The sequence below is a fragment of the Nicotiana attenuata genome, chromosome 6 (genome assembly GCF_001879085.1).
Source record: "Nicotiana attenuata strain UT chromosome 6, NIATTr2, whole genome shotgun sequence".
Lineage (NCBI taxonomy): Eukaryota > Viridiplantae > Streptophyta > Magnoliopsida > Solanales > Solanaceae > Nicotiana > Nicotiana attenuata.
In genome coordinates, this window is record NC_031994.1 from 19,193,279 (window position 1) to 19,205,693 (window position 12,415).

Here is a 12,415-nt window from a genome sequence, read left to right on the forward strand (position 1 = left end):
ATAAATTTTTGTATGTTATATATAATAAATATACAAGTTTTATATATTTATGCAGCTACCGTATGTAAATAGTTTTGGCTGCGGGCTAAAAGTTTGATGACCTTATATAAAAGTAGGGATAATGACATAGTTACCCACAAAAATAAAATTATTTACCCTTGTCTATCCATTTATTTTTCTACCCATAAACTAATTACATTTCCTAACCATTGTAGTTTTTGAGGGAAATTTTTTCTTTATTCTCCAATTCTTTTTTATTTCTATGCTTCTTTTCTTTTTCTTTTTTTTTTCTCCTTTTCTTTTTTCTTGTTTTCTTCTTATTTTTTTCTTTTTTCCTTTTCTAATTTCATTTAACTTCTTTTTTTTTATATTCTTTTTCTCTTCATAATCTAATTTCATTTACTGTTTTCACTATTTCTTATTATTCTTTTTTTACACTATTACTAAAGAAAAATCAAATTGTGTACCAATTAAATGTAGCTAATACAACCAAAAAATATTAACTAACATATGATACCAGTATAGTATATAGCTATACCAACAGGTTATACAATTGTACGCAAAGAGTTAAAAGAAAATTCTTGTTTTGAGTTTCAAAATAACCACTAACTCAACAAACCCAATTTATGAGTTTCAAAGCTTCAAGGTCCTCCAATGGTAGATTAATGTTTTGCAGAAGTCAGAAGTCTTGGAATTCAAGTCATAGAATAAATCAAAACGAAAAAAAAGATTTGAATTTTTAATTTGCCCCTCATACTGGGTAAAAACTTAAAGCAAATTAAAAGGGAAAAGGCAAGTGAATTTACGGGTAATAAGTATACTATTATGGTATATTGTATACTATAACAGCATACTGTTACAGTATATTGCATATTCTTCCAGTATACTATAACAATATATTGTATACTATAATAGTATACTGTTTTAGTATAACTATTTACTCCTATAGTATATTGTATACTGTAGCGGTTTCCTGTAAGGTAACTGTGTTCTTCTTCGATTATTACAATATACCGTTGCAGTATATTATAAACTAGGAATTTTTACCTCCTATAGCAAAGGTTGATACTTTATTTATTTTAAATAAATACCCTTTTAAAAAATTATATTCCATAACAACCTTTTAATTTTTATAGCCAAATATCTATTTATGGTCACCTACTACTCTTAAGCCATAAAATACGCTTTGTATTATTTTTCTCTCTCATTCTTTTAAATTTTTCTCCACCCTCTCTCTCTCAACTCCAGTCTTTCTCCATGAAAATTTCTCTTGTTTTAATGAATCAGATCTCATGGCCTACTGAGGAAGATAAGTAGTTTGTAGTAGTCTTGAGACGGACGCGTTGATAGAAGGACAATCAAATTGTTTCTATTCAAGCCATAAATCCATAAATCCTCTTTCTCTCGTTTCTAAATATATTATGGCTTGTTTTAACGAATCAGATCTCATGACCTACTTCAGATACCAGCTTGGCAGAAGGACGTGTTAACATATTTTTCTTTATAATTTATGCTCGTCGGAGCCGGCGACGAAGATTGGCGGACCGGCGCTATTCGAAATTCAACTCTCTGAATACAATTAAATTTCCTTTTTCCTCTCTAGGATTTCAGTCCGACAGATGCCAATTTCTTGAATTGTAAAACTGTAAAAATTATTTTATCTGTTTGTTGTCGGCGTCGGCGTCGGCGTCGGTGTAATAGTGACAAACAAGAAAAAGGACTCGAATTGAGCTGATATAATACATATGGCTTTCATTGTATTTCAATGTATCTCGCTGTATTCTATGTACTTCATTGTATTCATTGTCTTTTTTTTCCATTGTATTTCAATGTATCTCACTATATTTCATGTATTTTATTGTATTCACTGTCTCGCTATATTCCATGAATGTATTCATATGTTTTTTTTAATTAATATAATTTATGTATTCAGATGTATTTATGTATTCAGATTTATAATTGAGTTTGTTGAGTTATATTAGGAGTCTATTTGTGTTAATTGATTCACTTTCCGTTTAAAAACAGCTGAATAGACCATGAATTGCGCTATTTACGTTACTGTATTCACAAATACATATCGTGAATACAGTCGAATACAATCGAATACAATAATTTATCTAGCTGTAATCCCCTGTTTCACGCCGAGAAATGCTACTGTATTCATGAATACAATAGCTTAAATACATCGATACACTCTAAAAAACCTGAAAACATAGCTATAGGAAGTAATATCGTAAATTGTAGCTACAACTAGCTAATAACCACTAAACAATAGTGGTTTGTGAAAATTTCTCTATAGACTATAATAGTATACTGTTGCAGTATAGCTATATACTGCTACAACATATTGTATACCGTAGCGGTATACTATTGGATAGTTGTGTTCTTCTTCAACACCAAATGAGGGTTTAGAAAGAAAGCCCAAAAGATTAGCAAAAGAAAAGAAAGAAGTAAAAATGAGGCAACAGATCTTGCTAGTTGCAAGAAAGTCAAGGGCCAAGGCAAGAGCAAGAGTTAGGGAAAAAACAATCAAGAAAATGTGGAGTAGAATTAAAACTAGCCAGAGGCCAACTTCTCAGATAATCAGATCTAATTTCTTTTTGAAGAAGGATATAAGGGAAATGGAAGAACAATTTTGTAAGAACAAATTACAAGTAAGTCAAGAAGTAACAAACAAGGAAATAATTCAAGGACCTGGAGTTACTAAAATTAAGACCAAGCCTTCTTTAATCTTGGATTTTCACCCAAATTTCTCTACCCTTATAGAGTCATAAACTACCTACTATGGTAGCTCTTCTTTCAACACTGAGAATTTGGACGAGGGCACAACTTCAAGTTACGAATTAATGCTTATCTTAAAGATCTACTAGTTTAAGTCATAAATGCTGTCAGTATAGCTATACTCGTACAACCCTTTATTGCGGTTGGTGAGGATAGAATAAATGAATAACGGACCGGGTAAATAGTTTGGGCCGCATGAGTAGGAGAAGTAAATAATTTGGGCATGAGCATTAAAGGGTAAATAGTTTGGAATTAATGGGTATAAAGTGAGATTTTTCTATAAAAATAACCTGATTTCTTGTAGAAATAAATATATGAAAAATCATTTGTCATTTTTTTCCATGTAACAGATTAGATGTCCTTTTGTTTCCTGCATAGTCCCTTGTTTATGAGCACTTTGGCTCCCGTCTCACTGCTTTAAAGCAATCAAACCCCACACAATAAAGCATTTATCATGGTTAGCTGCAGAAGATACCATTTAAATTTAAAGTAATAATTAAAATAGCAACTTGTCACATGTTATATCGTAGTGAATGAAATTGGAATTGAATTGTTAAAAAGCCATCTTGGACATACAAAATTTATAAAGAAAAACATATTTGAAGTAGCAATAGAACAGAACCATTTATTCTTAACCTCCAAAAATATCACCAAACTTAATAAGAATGTATTCAAATTTAATATCTGGATGACATGCATTCAAATAAAATACTTCAAATTAAATCTATCTAAGTATTGGGCATTTATGCCTATATCAAAACTTACACACTAATACCATCTAGGAGTGTGGTAGAATGCGTGGATGAGATTTCCTCTACCTTCAATAGCAGGTTTCTAGTTCGAGGCATAGAAATAAAAATTGAAAAGAAAAAAAAACATGTTAAGAAGCATTTTCTCTTTTAGTAGGGCCTATGCGACATAAATGCAGATTAGTCGGCCATTGAACTATGGAGTTTGGAGAGCTGATAGTTAAACCAAAATTTTTTACAGACCTCGTCATCAGGGACGGGTCTAGCCTTTCATCAACTCTTTCATTTATACCTAATATTTTTGACGTAAAACATAATATACTAATATATATGAAAAAACATGCCAAATTTTCCATAGAATATCAAATCTGAACTCATAATGTCTAAAGACCTTAAATATCAAACTCATTAAATTAAAATTATAAATTCGCCTCTAATCATGAACCTATGTATTCTCAATTAATTAACTTCAAACTTTTAACAACAACTAACCAACCAGACATGCTTTCTCTAGCAGGAGGCAAAGTGTCACGACCCAAATCCTTAACCTGTCGTGATGGCGCCTATCGATGGTACTAGGCAAGCCGATTTTCAAAATACTTCGATATTTCATTGTGATGACCCAAAAGGTCATCAGTCGTTTTGAAAGTAAATTCTGTGTTCCGAGGCCTTAAAACTTCCTTTTTTGTCTCATCTCGATTTGCGTGCACAGTCCGGACGTGTATCCGAAAAGTCATTATGTGAAAATCTGTGAAAAATGATGAATTTTACTTTTAAAATGAATTTAGATTGACTTCGGTCAACATTTTAGGTAAACGGACCCGGACCCGTAATTTTACGGTCCAGGAGGGTCCGTAGGAAAATATGGGACTTGGGCGTATGCCCGAAATCGAATTCCGAGGTCCCAAGCCCGAGAAATGAATTTTTAAAGAAAATTATTTTCTGGAATATATATGAGTTTTTGGAAATGAAATATGTTTGAATTTGATGGTATCGGGCCCGTATTTTGGTTCCGGAGCCCGGTACAAGTTTGAAATAATAATTTGGTTGAATCTGTAAAATTTGGTAAAGATCGGGATTGGTTTGGTATAAAACGGACTTAAAGTTGAGGAATTGGAATTTTGGGTATTCTTGGATGATTTCATGAATTTGTGGTTCAATTCATAGTTGTTGATGTTATTTTGATGATTTGATTGCACGAGCAAGTCCGTATGATATTTTTAGGTTGGTGTGCATGTTTGGTTTGGAGCCCCGAGGGCTCGGGTGAGTTTTGCATAGGCCACGAAGTGGAATTGAACTTAGGAAGTTGCAAGTTTTCAGCTGGTATGTTGCAGGTCTGCAATGCGAAGCCTGGCTCGCAAATGCGAGCTCGCAAATGCGAGCTCGCAAATGCGAATTTCGACCTGAGCTGCCTTGGTCACAAATGCGGCGTTTGTATCGCAAATGCGATGTCGCATTTGCGAAAGGTCCCTAGCAAATGCGAAGGTGACCGGAATTATACTGGGTCGCAAATGCGACAAAAGCTTCGCATTTGTGAAGTTAACACTCTGAGGGGTTCGCAATTGCGAACCCTGGTCACAATTGCGACATCTGCAACCTGCAAAATCATAACTTAGACGCATTTTCAACCATTTTTCAAACCCTTTCAAAACCTAAACACCTTTGGGCGATTTTTCAAAGACAAGCACTCTTCCAAATCGATTGTAAGTCATTTCTAACTCGTTTTTATTATTCTTTAACATCTTTTCTCATGATTTCAACTCAAAATCAAAGGTTTTCATGGGGAAAATTGGGTGTTTTGGGTAGAACTTAGGTTTTTCAAATTTTGAGGATTTGGACCTCGATTTGAGGTCCGATTTCAAAATAAATTATATATTTGAGTTCGTGGGAGAATGGGTAATCGGGTTTTGGTCGGAACCTCGGATTTTGACCATGTGGGCCCGGGGTCGATTTTTGACTTTTTGGGAAAAACTCTAGAAAATCTATTTTCATGCATTACAATTGATTCATTTAGCATTTATTGATATATTTAAGTAACTTGTGGCTAGATACGAGCGAATTGGTGGTGGAGTCAAGAGGTAAAGCGGTATTTGAGGCTTGAATTGTGTTCGTGGCATCGAGGTAAGTGATTGGTCTAACCTTAGCTTGAGGGATTAGGAGTCGTATCCTATTTGCTATGTGCTAATTTTTGAGTACGACGTATAGGCATGGTGACGAGTATCTATACGTTGGTGTCAAGCATGCCCGTGAGTCTTATACTATGATTAATGTGACTCCGTTTTGTATTGTTCATGCCTTATGTGATATTCCTATTGTTGAACAAGGCTTGTGAAAGTATCATTGGTATTTGAACATTGTAGAGCGTTGGCTCAAGTTGTGAATCGAATTGTGAAAGTATCATTGGTAATTGAGTATTGTAGAGCGTTCGCTCAAGTGGTAAATTGAGTTGTGAAGTAAATGTAAAAAAGAGAAGAGGATTTTAATATTGTTCTCTTGCCGGGATGTTGTTGCTTTTAATATTGTTCCCTTGCCGGGATGTTGTTGCTTTTGATATTGTTCCCTTGCCAGGATTTCTATTGTAATTTTATTGTGATTCTATTTAATTCCTTGCCCTTATTATTTGTAATTGTTGTTTGGGTGAGGAAGAGTGTTAAAGCACGAAGGGTGATGCCGTGCATTATTTTGGTGAGTGAGTATTAAAGCATGAAGGGTGATGCCGTGCATGATATTTGTAAGGGAGTGTTAATGCACGAAGGGTGATGCCGTGCCGCACAATGTACCATTCTGTGCCTTTATATGAGTGATAATGCACGAAGGATCATTCCGTGCCATGATTATGTGAGGTAAAAGCACGAAGGGTGATGCCGTGTTGATTATATTGATATTTGGTGAGGACGAGAGTAAAAGCACGAAGGGTGATGCCGTGCACTTGTCTTGATTTCCTGATTATTGTTGATATTTGAGTTATGGTGTTCTTTACGGTTATTTATTTGTTTCCTGTTGTTACTTGATATCCCCGCAACATGTCTCCCTCCCCCTTCTTACTTTTAAATTGTAAATTTCTGCCTTTATTTTTCCGCTGTATATGATTTAACTGCACAGGTTTATTTTGTAGTCTGGTCCTAGCCTCGTCACCACTTTGCCGAGGTTAGGCTAGGCACTTACCAGCACATGGGGTCGGTTGTGCTGATACTACACTCTGCACTCTTTTATGCAGATCCTGGTGCTGTAGCTTTCAGACCGTAGTGAGGTTGCTACTTCTAGTTCATCAAGCAACCCGAGGTAGTCCTGCAGGCGTTCGCAGGCCTTGGCGTCTCCTTCTATCTTTTCATTCTGTTTCTTTCATGTATTCTAGAGACAGTGTTGTTTAAATCTTTCAGACCCTTATTTGTAGTATTCCTAGATAGTTTGTGAAATTGTGACACCAGTTCTGGGTAGTTTGTTTATGGATTGGTATTGGTAGCATTATTATAACATTGCATTTCAGTCTTCCGCTTATTAAATTCTGTTGTTTATTAAATGTTGGTTCTTAACTGTTGACGGATTAAAATGGAAACAAGGTAAATAATTCAATTGGTTGGCTTGCCTAGCTTTCACTAGTAGGCGCCATCACGACTCCCGAGGGTGGGAAATTCGGGTCATGACATTCATAAAAGATAAACCAAAAGCTTTTCCATAATAGAGTTTTCATAAAAAACAGGAGTTAAACTCAAAATATAATGCGGAAAGATAGCTCCAAACATTGGGGTGTCACCAAGTCATGAGCAACTAGACCCCCGGTCTAAGAAACAATGTTTACAATAGTTTCTGTCTAAATGTCAATACAGAAAAGATAGCAAAGAAGGAGAACAAAGACTGCGAACGCCGGCAGCTACCTCGTAAGTCTCCGGTAATCGACCACGCACGAGCTCAATGTCCTCCGTGATCGGACACACCTGGATTATCATATGAAGTGCAAGGTGTAGCGTGAGTACAACCAAATCAGTAAGTAACAGAAACAAATAAGGAACTGAGAAGCAGTGGCGAGCTATACAAGTACAGTTCATTTCAGTAATTTCAGTAAAGAGTAGGCATACTTTCAAATCCGGCAGTTTAAGTCAAATCAGTTTTATACAGTTTCAAGTTCAAGTAAACCAGATATAAAATCTTCCAGAATTTCACAACAATGACAGATATCAGCTAAGTACAACAACAATGAAAGCAAGTACGGACTCTCAAGGCAACAGTCACTCAACTCGTCTCAATAGCTCAATCACTCGGCTCTCAGCCCTCAGTACTCAGACTTAATAGGTACCTGCACTCACTGGGGGTGTGCAGACTCCGGAGGGGCTCCTACAGCCCAAACGCTATAATCCATACAGACAACTCACGTGCTGCACGGAAAACTCACGTGCTATAATATCAAATCAAGATCCGCACGGACAACTTACGTGCTGCACAGACAACGTACATGCTGTGGTATCAATATCTCACCATCAGGCCCAAGGCCCTCAGTCATTAACCTCCCTAGTCTCTCGGGCTCTCAGAAAATATATAAATCATCCCAAACAGAGATAATAACATGTATCAACAAGGAATAAGAAGAGATGGAGGTATGGTACGCAAGTAAAATCATGACCGAGTACAAGACAACAAATAACAACTAATTCAACAAGTACACGACCCCAACCGGTCCCGACAATGATGTCATATGGCCTAAGCATGATTTCTAACATGAATTTCAGTCAAATCTCCATACAACAGAGAAAACACGTAGTTAACAGTAAACTATTCACATTACGGTCTCACGGGACGGACCAAGTCACAATCCCTTCGGTGCACGCCCACATGTCGTCACCTAGAATGTGCGTAACCTCCAAAATAATCACACGACACTAAATCTGGGGTTTCATACCCTCAGGTCCAAATTTATAATTGTTACTTACCTTAATCCGAGCGAATCTCTACTCCAAAATGCCCTTGCCTCGCGAGTCGACCTTTGAATGTCACGAATCTAGCCACAAGCAGTACAATACAATTAATATAGGCTAAAGGGATCAATTCCATAAGAAAACCACCAAATTAGACCCAAAAATCCGAAATTGGCTCAACCCGGCCCCTAGGCCCACGTCTCGAAATCCGACAAAAGTCACAAAACCCGAAATCCTATTCACTCACGAGTCTAACCATACTAAATTTATCAAAATCCGACACCATTTGGTCATCCTAATTCTCAAAATTCACTCTCCAATTATCAAGCCCTAAACTCCCAATTTCACTTCAAAAACTCACCAACTAGCTACAAAATCAGTAAGGAAACACCATTATCGAAGATAAATAGACACAAGGAGTTTACCTCAGTAATCACTTCAAAATCCTCCTCAAAATCCTCCAAAATCTGAGTTCCAAAATGTGAAAATGGTGAAAAATCTCGAAGTCCCGTATTTATATGTTCTGCCCAGGCTTTTCGCACTTGCGGCCTAATTTTCTGCTCCTGCGGTCCCGCATCTCCGGTGAGAATGCCGCTTCTGCGGAAGTCACTTGAACCCCCACGGCTCGCACCTGCGCTCCAGGTTCCACACATGCGAACGCGCATCTACAGCCCTGGCCTCGCTTATGCGGAATTACTCCCTCCTAGCTGTCTCCGCACCTGCGACCTTCCTCTCCGCTTCCGCGAGCTCGCACCTGCGGTGCCTACTCCGCACGTGCGGTTACACCAACAAAGCAGCAAAACTTCAACTGCTCTTCCAATTCAAATCAAGTCCGTTCAACCATCCGAAAACAACCCGAGGCCCCCCGGGACCTCAACCAAACATACAAACAAGTCTTATAACCCAATATGAACTTAGTCGAATCCTCAAATCACATCAAACAACATCAAAACACGAATTACACACGGATTCAAGCCTAATGAACTCCGAATTTTTCCAAATTCTACAAACGACGTCGAAATCTATCAAATCATGTCCGATTGAGCTCAAATTTTACACACAAGCCATAAATCACACCACGAACCTACTCCAACTTCCGGAAATTCGATCCGACCCCGATATCAAAAAGTCCACTCCTGGTCAAACTTTCTAAAATTACAACTTTCGGCATTTTAAGCCTAATTCTACTACGCACCTTCAAATCACATTCCAGACGCCCTCCTAAGTCCAAAATCACCTAACAAAGCTAACAGAGGCATCAAAATTTGAATCCGAGGTCGTATACACATAAGTCAACATTCGGTCGACTTTTCCAACTTAAGCTTTCAAATAAGAGACTGAGTGTCTCACTTCATCCTGAAATCACTCCGGACCCAAACCAACTAACCCGGTACATCATAATACAGCTGTAGAGCACAAAAGAAGCAAAAAATAGAAGAACAGGGATACAACTCTCGATACGAGCGGCTGAGTCGTTACACAAAGTTCACCATCATCGCCGATGAATAATACTTTTCTGGTGACCGTGAATTGCTGAAAACTCTTCTCTCCACTACATCATGTGAACTTGAACCACACTTATTCATTATCATTCTATATCTAAACAAAAACCCTTTAAATTTCTTGATCTTTTTCTCACTAGTATTTATTTCTCAAGAATATTCTCATGATGAGCAGCATGACTAGTTTCTATATATTGATTTAACTCCCTTGAGATTCTTTCAATCTCATATTTATCAAGAAGGGAAATATTATTAGTGCTATTACTAGTAGTACTAATTAGTTGTATTGGAACAAAAACATTATTTGGTGAAGATAATGATGAATATTGTGACAATTCTTGTATTTTATCAACTTCCTTAATAACTTGTAACTTATACCTTTATGGTTCTTGTGCTGTTTTATTCGGTGAAAGGTGATTCTCAAGGTCCAGTAGAATGTCACTCCTCATCCCGATCTTATTAAAGGAGGAAGTAAACAGGGTTTTTACGTATTTATGTTATAGAGGGTGCGGGAAAATATTCACGACCATTGGAGAGTGATCCATGTTGATGCAAAGCCCATACTGCTGCTTTTAGTAGAGCTAAATCATCCATAGGAGTACTAGATTTAGATGGTTTTGTTTTGTTGAAAGAGACGAGGAGTACAACTCTAGTGTTGAAACATCCATAAGAGTACACCAACACAATATAAGTCTAACCCCGATGAGATAGTGACAAGGACAAGATAAGACACTCACTATACAAACCTATGCAGTTATAAAATGAGGAAGAATAACGGGTGGTATAGCAATTAAGGTAACGAAGGAAAATATCAAGTAAGATAGCAAAATAGATAACAAAAAAGAAAACAAGTGTAACAGCAATAAGTAATAACACGAGGAATAATGGAAGAAGCAAATGAGGAATACAATGATTATAATTTCAAAATAACACCAAACAAGCCTTTCACAACAACTTAAATCCAAAAAATTGGCTATGCAATAATGAAATAACGTCACCAAGTTCTCAATCTGCATAGTAAAAAGCAAGGAATAAGAGATATCAAATAAATGGCACGACATCATGGTTCCTGCTTTTACTCAACCTCACAAGCACACAAACACCCTTCGTGCATATCACTCTTCCTACAAGCACGAAAACACCTTTTGTGTACTAGTAATAATATAAAGAAGTACCCTTCATAATCACTCTTTCGCATAAGTATGGAAATACCCTTCGTGCAAAATGCATACTTCTTCACCAAATATAAGCATATAAACAATACCAAGCAAGGTAGGAAGAATAAGCAATATCAAGAAGAGTGATTGAACATAATTTGCCATATGGAAAATAATCCTCACTTTTTCACCAATAGCCAAATCAACATTTTATTAGTCTTACTGCCCAATATTCTAACAAGCTCAACACAACTATTAACATGATAAGAACAATCAAAGAGTTTCACAATATAATTAAAGCATAGAAGACATAAATACATAAAGCAACAAGACATAAGTAAGATAGAGCCCGTTTGGATGGGCTTGTTTTAAGTGACTTTTAAGCCAAAATAGCTTTTAAGCCATAAGTTAGGAATTCTAACTTTTGGCTTTTGGCTTGTTTTTGTCATTTTAGCTTAAAAACAAGTGCTTAAAAGCACTTTTTTACTTTATCCAAATACTACAAAATGGCTTAAAAACGATTTTGGCTTAAAAGCACTTAAAACAAGCCAATCCAAACGGGCTCATAGTTCTATCCTCATGCTTAACCCTTAACAAGTCAAATATATACTCGCCAATTTGCATATACGTCACCCCAACACGTATAGCACATAGCAAATAAACACAATTTTATCCTAATTCCCTCAAAATCAAGGTTAACCAAGACACTTACCTTTCTCAAAATCGAATCAACAATCCAACACAGGTTTCCCTTTAGAACATGCCTCCAAATCACTCGAATCTAGTAAAATAATGCCCAATAAGTCAAAATAAGCTTTAGAAACTACTCTAGTATAAAAAAAGTTCGATCTTTGACATATTTGAAAAAAAATAACAAAAGTCAACCCGAGCCAAAATCAAGATCAAATCTCGATTACACATTCACCTCTAAGTCCAAATATGTGTTTTGTATTAAGATTAGACCTCAAATCTAGGTCCAAATCCCAAAGTTAGCCCTCATAAGATTTTCCCTCAAAAAACACAAATTCTACACTAGAAAACACTAGATTTAGGAATGAAAATCTATGGGAATTCATGAAAACAAGTCAAAACTAAGTAAAAATTACTAACTTTAGAAATTGGAATGAAAATCCTCTCAAAAATCCCCTCAATCCGTGATCTAGATCCGAAAAATAGTAAAAAAATGGCTAAAATCCCGATTTTCAGCCCTTTATATACCTAGGCGTCAGGTGTTCTTCGTGTTCGCAAAAGTCAATGCTCGACTGACCATCGCATTTGCGAAGGCCTACTCGTGTTCTTGAAAGCTGTGGCCCCCC